The following is a 16,680-nucleotide window of genomic DNA, read 5'->3' as shown; positions in this document are numbered from 1 at the left end:
AGTATTGAACATAAACTTTACTTCCTTTGAGTTAACTCGCTTCAAGATATCAAGGTGGTCATATCTTGACTACAGTAAGGGGTTTGAGCAAGGATTGCCTTTGGAGATCCTCGTTCAGTCTGTTGCTATTGCAAGGTCATTGAGCCAGATCACACAGAGGCTTGTTGGTGGGCGTGTGGGACCGGTTGCATCGTGGCTTGGTTCGGCAACTTGAGCGCCCTGGAGAGGAAAAGACTACAAAAAGTAGTAAACACTGCCCAGTCCATCATCGGCTCTGACCTTCCTTCCATCGAGGGGATTTATCGCAGTCACTGCCTCAAAAAGGCTGGCAGTATCATCAGAGACCCACATCATCCTGTACCTTCAGGTAGAAGGTACAGGAGCCTGAAGACTGCAATAACCAGGTTCAGGAATAGCTACTTCCCCACGGCCATTAGGCTATTAAACCTGGCTCGGACAAAACTCTGATTATTGGTGGCCCATTATCTGCTATTTGCACTTTATCAGTTTATTTGTTTATGTGTGTATATATTTATATTGTGGTATATGGACACATTGATCTGTTTTGTAGTAAATGCCTACTATGTTCTGTGTGCTAAGCAAAGCAAGAATTTCATTGTCCTATCAGGGCCACAGGACAATAAACTCACTTGAACTTGAACTTGAACGTCTGGCCAGTTGCAGAGCACACCTCAGCATTTTTTTTGCCCTGAAGCCCAAGGGTATTAAATATGGTGCGGAGCAAACACCTGTGTATCTGACCTCCCAATCTGCTGCCAGAGGCAACATTGATTCAAGAACCACTTAGGTTTAGGTTGAAGTTTATTATTGTACATGTACTGAGGTACAGTGAAAAGATAGACAAAAAATGTTAGAGTAACTCAGCGGGTCAGGCAGCATCTCTGGAGAGAAGGAATAGGTGACGTTTCAGATCGAGACCCTTCTCAGCATTTTGTGTCTATCTTTGGGGTAAACCAGCATCTGCAGTTCACTCCTAGAAGAATTAAGCAGTACACTAGCCATGGAAGGACTGTTCAAACGCCTGATAACAGAGGGGAAGAAGCTGTTCCTGAATCTGTTGGTGCACACTACAAGCTTGTATCCGACAGGAGTGGGGAGAAGAAGGTATGACCGGGACGGCTAAGGTCTTTGATTATGTTGGCTGCTTTTCTGAGGCAGGGTTGAATATAGAGTCAATAATGGGGAATCTAGTCTGTGTGGTAAACTGGGCTACTTGCCAGTTTAACTTTGCAATACCTTGCAGTCTTTTGCAGAGTTATTCCCAAACTAATCTGTGATGCAACCCAAGAGTATGTTTTCTATGGTGTATTGTAGAAGTTTGTAAACATGCAGAATTTCTTTATTCTCCTGAGGAAGTGGAGCCATTGATTAGGGCGTGAATTCCACCGCACTTCCAGAAGCCAATAACCAGCTCCTTAATTTTGCTGACTTACTTCTCTCCCCCCTCCCCTCTTGCCCCCTTCTTCCACCTGAGTCATTTAACCCATTCTACAGTTCACTAAATTGTATCCCTGTTGAGATCACACCTTCCCTAGCCAACAATGGGCCTACCAGGGCACCACCTTGCCTAAGGTAATTTGTCCCTAATTGGTCCTGATCTTTTCTCGCCTCCAGCTCTTCACCCCTCCACCCCCCTCCACCCCCCTCCACCCCCCTTCTCCCCCTTCCCCTCTACTTTCGGTCTGAAGAATGGTCCCAACACAAAACATCACCTTTCCTTTTCCTCCAGAGATTCTGCTTGACCTGCTGATTTACTCCAGCACTTTCTTTCTATACTTTTAATCTCACTGGGTTGAGGGACATGATGACCTTCTTATCTGGCCCCTCACCATTACCCCACCCATTGAAGATGGATTCTGCATGCCTCCTTCATTTGATCCTAATTTTAAAAGTAAGGTGTATATTTTTATTTTGTTTGAATTATTATTAATGTGCAATGAACATATACGTTTAATTTTTAAGTGGATTTATATATTTCATTAAAAAAAGATTTAAATTGTTTCTAAAAATCACTGAGCCATTAGAAGTAGAGCCTTTGTTTGTGGTGCTGAAACCTCGACTGTTCTTGAGGAGCAAGCCCCTTCACCAAATGGCTACGGTGGACCTGCCTTGGGAACCTTGTAGCCACAAGAGGTTAACAACAGGCAACGGGACCAGCCTGGAGACTCAGATTGCAGTGCAGCAACCTCACTGAGGATGCGAGATGAGGGCCCACAGCGAAATGTAGATTGGATCCTGCAAAATCTGGCTCTATATCCTTTGTGTAGGAAGGAACTGCAGATGCTGGTTTAAACCAAAGATAGACACAAAATGCTTGAGTAACTCAGCAGGACAGGCAGCATCTCTGGAGAGAAATAATGGGTGACGTTTCGGGTTGAGACCCTTCAGAAGAAGCTTTTCGTGTCTACCTTTTATCCTTTTCTCCCTTGGCTGAAGGGTATCACACTCCTCAGTCATCAGCCCCTCGACCTTAGCACTGATGCTGAGCGCAGCTTTGGAACACGATGCCGAGCTCTGGCAATACATGCGAGTTCAAGAGGGATTAGATTAGATCTCTGTCAAAAATTCAGTTGGATCCTGATCCAGGTCTCTCCGTGTGAAGTCTAGATGGATATGTTTATACATAACCATAGCTGCAGGAAAAGGCGTGAAGCCGAATAGAAACATTTGTCAAAGAAAGTAAAATGAGTTTGTTGCAATCTGACAGATATCAAGAGTAGGAAAAAAAATTCTCACTTGGAGATAGTGTTTAACTCATAGAGGTCTGAAATGCTATGTTAGAGTTGGAAATAAGAAGTAAGTATTGTATGTGGGAGAGTGGATAACATCAAGGTATTTAAATTGAATTTGGACTGTTTGCTTTAAATCTAAGAATAATATTCTTCTAACATTAAGCTTTTGGAGATACATTCATCCACAGAGGAGGCATAGGTTTTGTTCATTAATTCACATCAATCGCTACACCTGAATATTAATTTTGCAGAGTGATATGCGTGAGAAACTACGATGGTGTGTTAAACTGGTTTTTACATACAAGCATTATTTTGTTTGCCTTTCGTGATTTTCATCTTTTATTTTCCATTCCTATGGGCCGCTTATGTAAATACTCTACTGTATGCTAATCAGGAGGTAAACCATAAATATCAACTTTATCTATTCATCTTTTAAATTATTTAGGACGCCAGGATTCTGATTCTGGCAATTAATTAAAATGAGGTCACTATAAAGGAACTCCCCAACTTGCCAGTTGATTTTGAGGATAAAGAATGGTTTTGCAATGTGAGCTTCTATGTAATTTGTTCAAAACCGTTCTGTTCCAGGATGTCGCAAGCCTATGCAGGATCATACTCAATAAATCAACACAGATAGTTTCTATTTTTACAACAATTAGAATGTTTTTTTAAATTATATTGGATGTTTATCCTGCTACCTCATCTATGTCAGCAAAGGTAACAAAACCCGAAGAGTCAAGGAAATGGAAACAGGTCATTCGCCCCGCTGAGTCCATGCCAACCATAATCTGCCCCTCTACATGAATCCCATTTATTTTATTCTACCCACACTCCCATCAACTCCGTCCAAAATTGACCACCACCTACACACTATGGCCAATTTGGCAGTGGCCAATTAACTTAACAATCCTTATGCCTTTGGCATGTGTGAGAAAACTGGAGCACTTGCAAGAAACCCACATAGTCACAGGGAAAACATGCAAACTCCACACAGTCAGCAGCCAAAGTGAACCCAAGTCTCTGGCGCTGGCAGCAACAGTTGTACCCTCTATTCCATTGTGTCATCTTAATACGTGTCTGCCTCGATCTTTATTATCTATTTGTTACAGTGTAGTATTGGCATTACATTTTCTTCTATAGTATAGTATCAGATCTCACGTTGTTAATGATGATCATAGTTATAGTAGCGAAACAAGGAACTGCAGATGCTGGTTTACAAATAACATGAAGTGTTGGAGTAACTCGTCAGGCAACATCTCTGGATGACATGGATAGGTGACATTTTGGGGCGGGGCCCTTCTTCAGGCCGATTGTAGTGAGGGTGAAAAAGCTGGGGGTAGGACAATGCGTGGCAAGTGAGCGGGGAGTTTGATTGGCAAATGGGTGGACAAAGGCTAGAGATGAAAAGGAGACAAAGGGGTGTAAGGTAAGGAGAGAAGAGAAATGAAAGCCAATAGAGGGGATGTAGGTGGAAGAGGACAGGACATAGAGGGAGAAATGGTGCGCATCACGGTGGGATACGTGGAAGAGATGGAGGTATAAGGGGAAGACAGCACATCCTGTATTGCTTGGGTAGTTTACAACCCAGTGATATGAACATTAAATTATCCAGGTGACAAACCTCTCCCCTTTCCTCCCCCTCCACTCTGAATGCCTGACTCTTGAGTTACTCTGGAACTTGTGTGTTTGAATATTAGAATGGTTCAGTGAAGAACCATTTGTTCACAGCTAGTTCATCTTATTTGGGACATCACGATTCACTGCAAATGATTTGACAAGGACCGTGTGACGGTGAAACTAAAAAGGATTGCCATTCTCAGTTGGAAGGCTCAATGCCTTCAGGAATTGAAAAGATAGATAAAATATTGTGGTTGAAAATGTGAATAAGTGTCTTGTTTTTGAAGTTGAATCCTGTTTAGAAAATATGAATGCTTCTTTAATCTGTCAGATAAGTTTAACACTGTTGTTGAATATGGGTCTGCAGGGCCTAACCCTAACCCTAATGCTTAGAGTTCAGCCATAAATTGGCACTGAGGTCCAAATTGAGCTCCCACCTAACATTGGTCCATTCTACTTTATCTCTATTCCCTTTGTCCCATTTTCACACCTTACATTTCCTTATCCATGTATCTCCCTCTCCCCTAACTTCAGTCTGAAGAAGGGTCTCAACCCGAAACGTCACCCATTCCTTCTCTCCAAAGATGCTGCCTGTCCCACTGAGTTACTCCAGCAATTTTGTGTTCATAGAGAGATGTTGGGCAGACAGTAGAAAGTTGGAAACAGTCAGATTGTCCTGGCTTTTCCATCGTTCCTGCAGCTGGATCCTGGCGGCTCGTGTTACTCCATGTGACAAGGCTTGTCAAATCATTCATCACAAGGAGGTGTATCCTTGCTGACTGAGGAATTCTAATCCTTTATGGCCTGGCACTGGGCCAAAGCTGCATTCCTCTAAGCGTTAAGGCACAGTTCACTTCTGCAGGTGCACAGAATCGAGTGGAGAAGTGTTTTCAGCTCACTTTGATCTCTCTAATTCAAGATCTCACCTCCTTCCAGCACTGAGAACATCTTACCCAAGTTTCTGACAAGCCCCTACACTTGTCTGTTCTGGTTCAGTCTGAAGTGCAACTTTCTAGTCAATTTTTTTAGATTGTTCTTCATTTTTGTTCCTCTGCTAACCTGGATCACACCGGTCTTCTTCTTATCGTCCACCTCACAAGATTAGCAAGATTAACACTTCTCGGCATCTGCATACAATGGCGTCTTGCGCTTCTTGTGCTTCTTGTGCTTAGTGGTGGAAAGATTGGTGGAAACAGGGCCGCGACGTCAACGTTGTTTCCTTGACCCCGACCCCACCAATAGTGACTCACTGATCTTTATGTTTTTCCCTTTTATTCCAACTTTACAGCTTACTTGTATCCTTCAAAATGCTTAACCAGACATGAGTTGGTATCTATTTCTTGTTTGGAAATAGTGCCTTGCCTCAACTCAGCAGAAACATTTCCCAATTCACTACAATTCCCACCTAAAGAGCCAAACATAGTTGATGTACTGGTATTTGAATGTTAGGTTTAATTGCATGAGAGTCACAGGATGGTGGTATAAATCTAACTTGAATCCTGTCTAATCAGAGTAAATTTTAATATTCCCCTTAATAAATAAAATTTAGCGTAAATGAGAAAAAGCAATCCTGAAGTTCGTAATATTTTACCAAAATCATTTTTTCCAAAAGTCCACAGTTTGCTTAAAATTTGTAACTGTACTCTTTTGTTGCACAGGGCCGTAGTGAGTTTGGTATTCTAACTGTAAGAGTTATAGCACAATAGAGTCACACTGCACGGAAACATGCCTTTCGGCCCATGTCGACTTAGGTGCCTCAACTAAGCCAATCCTCCAGTATTTGTCCGTGCTTGGCCCATATCCCTCTAAACCTTTCCTACTTCATGTCTCTGTCCAAGTGTCCTTTAGTTGTATTAATTGTTACAAGCCATGGTCAGAGACGCATTGCATTGTTCTCTCCCCTGCTGGGATGGTTCTGCATTTTGTGATCAATTAGTACAAGCAGATGTAAAATGGCAAAGCACAACATCAGGAGCAAGTTGAAGATATACTCAGTAACGGATTGTCAAGAATCATCTCCAGAATTATATCCTTCTCATTATCAATTTATCAACCAGTAACCAATAAATAAGAAACATTGGGAAGAGATCAAGCAGGGCATGACACGTTGCTTCACTCATCAATAATCCCTGTCTGAAATTGGAAGCCGACATCCTATTGTCGGTTTTCTGAAACCAAAAGAATTTACCTGAACAATTTAAAAGGTACTTTAATACAAACCATCCATTAATGGCTGTAATATATGCCTGGCAAGATTCTGCATGAAATAGGGGGCTTTGAGCTGATTAAATTACCTCCCTGTCCACTAGTCTAGAGAAGCTACTAAATCATGAATCATACACTATAGTCTCGGTACAGACTCGAGGATGCTCAGTGAATTTTGATGTTAGCAGGCTTCCCTTTACTCCAGATTTTATTTTACCTTTAATGCTAATTGCTTTATCTGCATTCTGAAGCAACCCTCAGTTGGAGGTGAATGACAGCATAAGAAAAAATGTCTAATAAATGATTGATATATTTTGCACTGATGTACTATACTTCTTTTAATGTGTTCAACATTCTAAGGCACTCTTCAGCCACAGCTAGCCTTCAATAATTAACCATTTGCCTGTGATGTTCACAGAAATGTATATAATTTTAACAATTTGTTCGTTCAATTCTTAGTCCCATTTATACATACTTCTAATCTGTCCTTTATTTTTATTTCAACGTATAATAAAGCTTTAATAAAAGTTGTTTTATTAATTATATTCTACTGCTTCAAGGTAATCCACAAGTGAAATGGTGATTCAAAGCAATAGGACTCAAAATAATGTTTATTTATCCAGCCTGATTTCTACCATGGAATTACACCTACCCACTTTTCTGTTTGCATGAGAGGAAAATTAATGGATCTTTCACACTGAAAGCCATGTTTTCTCTCCGTAATTATGCTAAATGTTGGAATAAAAGACTCTTTTAATCGGTATTATTTGCCAGAATCATGTAAAAACTGGCTATTATTTGATTTATACTTACAAGGAAAGGACAGTAAAAATTATACTACTTCATTAGTTATTGAATACTGTAAATGAGACCAAGGAATAAAATATATAATTTTTGGGTGGGTTGGGTCTCTCTTGTACTCATGAAGACAAGGAAAAGCATAAATGCTACCCGAGACACACTTAGAGCTGCACTTCCTCTATTAAATCCCAGTAAAACACATTAACCCCTGTGAAAGTAGGAAACCACTATTATGTCTCTGTAGATTTTCCTTTGCAAATGCCATTGGTACATTGAGAATCAGTTTATTTTTAGCAAGGACTTCTTTACAGCTATCATTGAGGAAACGTTAATCTGCTCGCTCTTTACTGTCTCTGCAGTGCAAGTCCAGAGGTGAAAGCATGGTGTTGAGTCTCCCCATTCCTATATGTATGTTTTTATATGAACAGATTTCATTTAGAATGTATGTGGGTATTTGGTGAATAGCACAATCCAAAACCAAGCTATATTTTTTGCTAGAACACAAGGTGCTGGTGTAACTCAGAACTTAAGACTGCATCTCTGGAGGGAATGGACAGACAATGTTTCGGGTTGGGACCCTTCTTCAGACTGATTGTAGTAGTGGGGAGAAAGCTGGGAAAACCCTCAATTACAATCAGTCTGAAGAAGAGTTCCTACTGGAAACGTCGCCTGTCCATTGCCTCCACAGATGCTGCCTGTCACATTGAATTACTAAAGCACTAGTTTAGTTTAGTCTAGCCCAGTCTAGTCTCATCTTGTCTATTCTAGTTTAGTTTAGTGTGGAAACAGACCTTTCAGTCCAACGAGTCCTTGTACTCTTCAATAAGTCACATCACTGATAAAGGAATGATATACAGGGTAAGATTTGTCCAACTCTGTTTGCATAGGATGTAAATGGATAATGTCCTGTTACCAAGTAGACACAGGCATGAGTGAATTTTTGCATTGTCGAATCACTTGACCTTGAGAAGATGTCAGGATGGTACACAAAAATGTTGGAGAAACTCAGCGGGTGCAGCAGCATCTATGGAGCGAAGGAAATAGGCAACGTTGCCATAGATGCTGCTGCACCCGCTGAGTTTCTCCAGCATTTTTGTGTACCTTCGATTTTCCAGCATCTGCAGTTCCTTCTTAGACACTTGAGAAGATGTCGATTGTTAGCACACAATTTTTCAGCCTACCTTTGCTATATTTTGTGTATTCAGCTGCCTCTTAACACCAAGTGGAGGAACTGATTTGGTAGGATGTTTTGTTTGGTTTAGTTTAGAAATACAGCGTGGCAACAACCACCCGTACACTAGTTCTATGTTATCCCAGTTTTGCATTCTACACACTAGAGGCAATTTACAGAAGCCAATTTACCTATAAACCTGCGCATCTTTGAAATGTGACAGGAAACCAGAGCACCCAAAGAAAACCCACGGGGGCACAGGGAGGACATAGGGACAGCACGCGTAGTCAGGATTGAACCCAGGCCTCTGGCAATCTAAGGCAGCAACCCTACCACTGTGGCACTGTGCTGTCACTGTTTCTCTCGATTCCAGCATCTGCCTTTCCCTGTGTCTCTATATTTTTTGGCAAACGTTAAGGTTATTCTTGGAATATGGAACCATGAGAAATGATCTTTAGAGTGCTAAGGGTGTTGACACGAACAACCAAGACAAAGTACTTGGAAATATATCAATCTGTTATATAACCTTTACATGGAACAAATGAAAATTGATCCATGACCAGATCAGGTTGGGTAAGATATTTTTTTTTAAACAAACATCTGAGAAAGGTAACCGATTCATTATTTTAATTTTTTTTTAAATCAAAGTTAAGCTTCATATGTAACATTTCAAGCTTCCAAACTCCATTTCTTCCAAAGCTAAAGTTCAAAACGTACATAAAAAAGGGTGGATGAATATTTAAAAATAATTACTTGTTGCCTGAAGGTAAACAAAAAGGAGGTAAATAATGAATAGCTCTGGGAAAAGCACCTCACTGAGACGGCTTGTAAATTCACTGCGCTTTCACACTGCAGAGCTGAGATGCAAAACAAACCATTCTGGAGGTCTGTGTACACGGATCATCCTGAGTTAGTCAAGATAGAAGGTCAATCGAAGTTATCTGCAAACCTGCTGAGTTGTGTCGGCTTACTCTGGAAAAATGTTGGTGTTTAAAATGGCTTAGTATTTGAACTGAAGGCATCCCAAAGGGAGCCACCAAAGACTATGAGCTTGACATTATGTCAATAGAGAAAGGGTTTCTTTTAGTGTAGGAAGAAACTGCAGATGCTGGTTTAATGGGGTTAGGAGGCACAGATAGATCGGCCATCGGCCATAATGGTGGAGTAGACCTGATGGGCCAAATGTCCTAATTCTACTCCTATCACTTATGACCTTACGACCTTATGACCATCAAACTGGGATGAGAGAAGATGAGAAATAAGATTACCACATATCCAGCTAATGGATATTAGTGACACTAAAAATGCGGAGTAACAGCTGGTCAGGCGGCATCCCTGGAAAACATGGATAGGTGGCATTTCGGTTCGGTACCCTTCTTTTGTTTTGTAAACCAGCATCTGTAGCTCTTTGTTTCCCCATTTTAACCAATTTCACTATTTAGTTATATTAATGGCTGTCAGTGAACAGCAGACCTAGCAGCGGCTTCAGGCTACCATAATATTGGCCAGCCTACTATATATTCTCAAACTTAAATAACAATGTATTTATTTCAAGAAACATCCCTAGGACAGTGAAAATTCTCTAGCTGAGTAAATGCTGAGTGAGTGTGGACAGCACAGTGGTGCAGCAGTTAGATCTACAGGAACCTGGGTTTGGTTCGAGCAAGTGCTGTCTTCGTGGAGTCAGCACATGCCCTCCACGACCATGCAGGTCTCCTTGAAAGGCTTCAGTTTCCTTCCAGATCGCAAAACATACCCTGGCTGGTTAATTGACTATTGAAAACTGTTTCTTAGCGTAAGTAGGCGACAGAATAGCCAAAGAGAGGCTGGGGGGCTGGGGAGATAGTGCGGTGGGTGAAGGGGGTGATGGACATGTGGCAGATAATCAGCTGTAGGTCTACAGGAGAATAAAATACAGTTACTTTTCCAAAATACTTGGTGTTCCTGTGCACTAACCTTTTGTGAATAATGCAGAGGGAGATCATTCTGTGCCTCAGAGGTCTGAAATCCTTCACTACTTAAATAACGTGTTTTTTTAAATTTCTGTTCTGCTGAGTTCACATTTTCCCATTTTATATTCCACTTGCCGGATCTCTGCCCACTCACTTGACAGATTTGTACCCTTCATGTCACCTTCACCATAGCTTTGGCCCTACCAAATGACAGCAAACAAGCATACAACCTCAAAATTCACCTGAACAGCAAAAACACACACTCATGTACAGACACACCCACACACCTGCACAATCACACACTCACACACTTGCACAATCACACACTTACACATTCACACACACGCACTCACAATTTCACACACACACGCTCACAACCACACACTCAGAATCTCACACTCACACATTCACACACATTCATACACATGCACACTCACAATCTCACACTCACAATCACACACTCACACGTACGTGCCTGCATACACACACAGACAGATATGCACACACGCGCACACACAGTCATGCATACATTTCTCAAATGGTATTGTGAGTTTGTATGCATTTTGTTGAATAAACAGTGTGGTCCCTATCTCTCATGATTGATTTTAAACAAGATTCAATGTCCACCATAAAGCAGAAATCTTTCACTTTCTTGGCACTCATTTATTTTATTTTCTCTATAAAAGGTTTGATATGAAAAGCAAATTATAAAATATATTGATCCACGATATTACTAGATTAAACGTGAACCTTCATTTCAATATTTAAAATCCTTATAATCCTTATAATCCGTGCTGTAATTGTTATATGGTTATATGGTTATAGATAGACCCTTATAAATGTAAGGTGAATCCAAAGATTACAACGCATCTCAAAAATAATTCAAGAGTAACTACTTTCGCCAGTGAGAAGTAAGTGTAGAACTTACTCCCACTTGAAGTGGAGAGGGGAATAGCAATGACACATTTATGGAACAGCTAGATAAATACATGAGGGAGAAAAATCACAAGTAAATACTGGCAGGGTTAGATGAAGTGGGAAAGGAAGAGACTTGTGTGGAGCATAAATTTTGGCCTTAAACAGTTGGACTGACTGACCTTAATCTGTGGTGCATATGTAATGAGTTATTGTACATTTCAACAAGAAATTTAAACCTCTTTTTAATACTCTTGTCAAAACTGCTGAAAGCAGTTTCTCAGCCATACACCATGTCAATCTGATACATATTACAACTATTGGGATGCCAAAAAAAATAATTTGCAAAATGTTGCATGGTCATTACTCCAAATGATATCATATCTATCTATATCTATATATTACTAAAACTCTCATCTTGTTTGTTTGGATGTATGCGTGTGAGTGAGTGAGATCCTGAAATTACGCCAAAATGGTACATGATAGTGCTACAATTTTTGACCACCTTATTCACCATTTTCCTGTGGTGTGTTGTATCAAACTTTCATTCACATTTATGGTATATTTTACAAGTTAATCACGTTTTTAACTTTACAAAATCCACTTTGAGAAAGAAGCGCTTGAACACTGCAGTGGGAGTTACAGCTATGACATCACAATGGGATCTCATTTACATGAACAGCCTGTGAACAGTGCTCCACCCAGTGCAATGAGAGATTTGTTACATTGTTGTAAGGAGAGGGGGAGGAGGAGAAATGTTATTTAAACATTGTGTTTAGTGGGGGTGTGCGATAGGGGAGAGGTGAGGAGTGGGGGAGCAGGGAGATAGAGGGAGGGGAGGAGAGGGTAGGGAGGGGAGAGGGGTATGGAGGGAGGGAAGGAGTGTGAGAGTAGGGTGTGACTGAGGGTGGTGGAAAGGAGAGCGAGGGAGGGTGAGTGTATGAGCTGCGCCTGCAATTGGGGGCTTGGATGAGAGGTGGAATATCGCATTGGGGGAATGGGTGAATGGCGGAATATTGTGTTGGGGGAACCGGTTGCGTTGGGTGAGTGATGGAAACAGGTTGCGTTGGGGGAATGGGTGAGTGGTGGAATATTGCATTGGGGGAACGGGCCCCAACGGATCAGGGGGGTAGGGAGGGGAGAGGGGTAATGGAGGGAGGGATGGAGTGACTGAGGGTAGGGAGCGACTGAGGGTAGGGGAAAGGGGAGGGGGGAGAGGTGAGGGAGGGAGTGAAGGAGGGGAGGAGGAGGGGAGGCGGAGAGGGGAGAGAAGAGGAGTGGTTAAGAGGAGGGGGAGGGAGTATTGGGGATGAGGGGAATTGAGCTGCGCCTGCACAGTTGGGGGCGATGGGTGAGTAGTGGAATATTGCATTGGGGGAACGATTTGCATTGGGGGAATGGGTGAGTGGTGGAAATAAGTTGCCTTGGGGGAACGGGTGAGCGGGGGAATATTGTGTTGGGGGAATGGGGCCCAACGGGTCCCACTTCATCTAGCATATATTACTAAAATTCTCATCTTGTTTGTTTGGATGTCTGTTCGTGAGTGAGTGAGAGATTCTGAAATTACGCCAAAACAGTACAAGATAGTGCTACAATTTATGCACCACCTTACTCACAATTGTCCTGTGGTGTTTTTTTCACAGGTTTCATTCAAATTGATGTTATATTTTACAAGTTGTTCACATTTTTAAATTTACAAAATCCCGTTTGAGAAAGATTCAGCAGTGGCAGTTACAGCTATGAACAGTGGCAGTTACAGCTATGATATCACAATGTGACCCAAATCCTTGCTGGCCCTCCCCGCAACAATGTTGCAATCCCAGAAGACCGAGTCCTGCCAGCAAGTTTTTAAAGTTCAAAAACAGGCAGGCTGAACAAGAGGGGGAGGGAGTGCTGGGGGAGACAGGGGAAGTGCAATTGGATTATTTTTTAATGTCCTGACAGCAAGTGCAATTGGGAGGCTGAAGAGGAGGGTAGGCAGTGCTGTGGGATAAGGGGAAATGAGGCACCCCTGCGCAGTTGGGGGCTATGAGTGAGTGGTGGAATATTACATTCGGGGAACGAGTCATGATGGAGGAATGTGTGAGTGGAGGAATATTGCATGGGGGTACGGGTTGCATAAGGGGGTCAGGCCTCTCTTGTGACAGGGACACAACAGGTACTACTTGGTCTAGTATATTACTAAAGCTCTCATCTTGTTTGTTTGGATGCCTGTGTGTGAGTGAGCTCCTGAAATTATGCCAAAATGGTACATGATAGTGCTACAATTTTTGCCACACCTTCCTCACAATTGTCTTGTGGCATGTTATCATCAAGTTTCGTTCCGATTGATGTTATATTTTACAAGTTATTCACATTTTTAACTTTACCAAATCCAGTTTGAGAAAAAATGACGAACACTGCAGTGGCAGTTGCAGTGCCATACCAGCTATAATGTCACAATGGGATCTCATTTGCAATAATATTGCAATCACAGAACACTGTGTCCTGGCAGAGGGAGGCTGACCAAGAGGGGGAGGGAGTGCTGGGAGAGGCTGGGTAAGTGGACTTGGAATTTCTTTTAAAGTCCTTGCAGCAAGTGCTTGCATTTAAGTTTAAAAAGAGGGAGGATGAAGAGATGGGGGAGAGAGTGCTGGGGGATAAGAGGAAATGAACCTCCCCTGCACAGTTGGGGGCTATGGGTGAGTGGTGGAATATTGCATTCGGGTAACAGGTTGCTTTGGGGGAATGGGTGAGTGGTGGAATATTGTGTTGGGGGAATGGGTTGTGTTGATGGACCAGACCTCCCGTGTGACAGGGACCCATTGGGTCCCCACTTGGTCTAGTAGTAACTAAAAATCAAATGTTATTTTACCAAGAAATTTCTGAATTCAGGTCTTTGGGTCAAGAACTCAGAGCTTAATGATCCATTAGTACATTTAACATATGGTATTCCTCTGGTGAACCCTGTTTCCTCATTAATATTTTCCCTGGTACTACATTTAATAGATTTGAAATTCTTCTAAATCAAGTTGCATTTAGTTGTAGGGTACAATGTAGCAAATTAAAGTAACTGTCTAAATTGGCAAATTTACTGTCCACCAAAATGTCAGGTTTTGCAGTGTTTTTTTATCCTTTTCTTGTCTACTTTTAAAGCTCCGGTACTGTGGGTGATGTGATCTCAAGAGTACTCTATTATTTCCGTTCAAACCATTTTTATGGAGTGAGTTGTTATTTTATTCCAAATAGTCAGGTAATGACAGCCAGATAAATTGCACAAATGAATTAACCAATTAATAACTAATTAAAACATAATAGGCAGAAGCAGGTCAATAAGCAGTAATATCTGTTGCCCTTATGCTTAGCTATATGTAGTTGTTGGAGAATATGACCTTGTACAGTCAGTCATACAGCATGGAAATAGGCCATTCGGCCCAACTCATCCATGCTGACCATGGGTAGCATCTGTATCAATTTCATAAGGAGGGATGGGGGGAGTTTAATGGAAATGTGCGGAGACATGATTTTTACATGAGGGTGGTGGGGGCCTGGAACGTATTGCCAGGAATAGTGGAGGTAGATACAATAGTGACATTTAAGAAGCTTTTAGATAGGTACATGGAAGTGGAGGGAATAGAGAGATATAGATCATATGTAGGCAGATGAGATCAGTTCAGCTAGACATTATGTTCAGCACAAACATTGTGAGCCGAAGGGCCCGTTCCTCTCCTGTACTGTTTTATCTTCTATGTTCTATATTCCTATCTCCCAGCACTTGGCAACCCCCGAACAATTCTGGCACTCATCTCAAATACTGTCAGCAACTCATCTTCAATCACTCCCTCAGGCAGTGCCTTCCAGGTACTTACCACTCTTTAGGTGAAGAAAATCCCCCATATTCCTTCTACTTCTCTTCTCCCTTTCTCTAAAGCTATGTATTTCCTCCCGTTTTACCTGCCTCTATTATGGGGAAAGGTTTGCTGCAGTTTACCCAATCTATACCCTTCATCATTTTATATATTGGGGACTTTGACCTTCCCATAGTTAAGGTTAAGTTGTTCTCTTTGCATCTGATATGGGTTCAGTTCTCATCAACAGTATGAGCTATTTATTTAACCAGCTCACTTAAAAAAAAAAATATTAGACTAAGTAGGCCAATACAATAAACCCTCGTTATTGCAGACTTCTTCATAACAGATTTTGGTTATGGCGGACTGCCTCTTTAAGAACACAGGCTGCTCGTTCCAATGGAGAGACTATTGACAAGGCATTGAAATTGACAATCTCTCCGACCTGCACTTCACTCTATTAAACAATGCAACAAACAGCCTTCGGTATTTTTAGCTTGCAGTAATAAAAATACATTTTTAGCTGTTAAAAAGAACTTTGTATCTGAAAACAACTCATTTCACGGAGTGTCTGCTAGGTGGTTGGAATAAATCCCTTACTCGGTTATATTGGCAATCACAAACACTAACCTCCCCCCCCCTCCCACACACTCTCCCCATGGTCTGTGATAACGAGGGTTTACTGTATGAGTATTTTCCAATCCACACTACCATAAATCTAACAGTTGTGTTTGTAGCCCTACAATCAGTGACCATAATCAAAACCTCTCCATACTCATTTGTAGAATATCATGAATTCTATTTATTTGTGCACTAACAGGATTAAATGTTTTCGATACTTTTAGGTTGGGAAGGACAGTCAAGAAGGATTATTATTTTCTATAATCCGTTTATTTAAACACACAATAGCTTTTTCTTATTTAGGCATATTTAATTCCGATATTATTTTCTTAAAATAATTGGATAGAATTTCCCCGGTACTAAAGGAGCAATTTGCAACAAATGGATTATAATTTCATTATTTTTCTTTACACTATGAAAATCATCACTTAAGATATTTGAACAAATTAGTATTGTTAACACAAGGGACATGTAAATGTCTAGACAGTATTTGGGGGGGTTAACAATAAGCATAAATTATGGTTTAGCTGAAGTGAAAGGAATAATTGGGTTATCCATCTTCTATTCCTTCCACTACTTCCCTGTTTCCAGGTTAAGTTAATTCAAACATCTTGTTGCAAAGATTTGTGCATCTACGCTTCACACTGCAAATGAATTAGCATGCAAGTGAACCGTTTTATAATATTGGGGTTACAAAATACAATCAAACATCAAGGCCATCGGTACTGATTAAATATATTATTCTCCTACCGGGGTACTCCATTTAGTACATTCACAAAATTACATGCAAGCAACCTGCCCCTTAAGAGCCTGCTGAC

This window comes from Leucoraja erinacea, chromosome 26 (genome assembly GCF_028641065.1).
Source record: "Leucoraja erinacea ecotype New England chromosome 26, Leri_hhj_1, whole genome shotgun sequence".
NCBI classification, from domain to species: Eukaryota; Metazoa; Chordata; class Chondrichthyes; order Rajiformes; family Rajidae; genus Leucoraja; species Leucoraja erinaceus.
The sequence above is the reverse complement of the archived record's forward strand: the minus strand, read 5'-3'. Positions refer to the sequence as shown.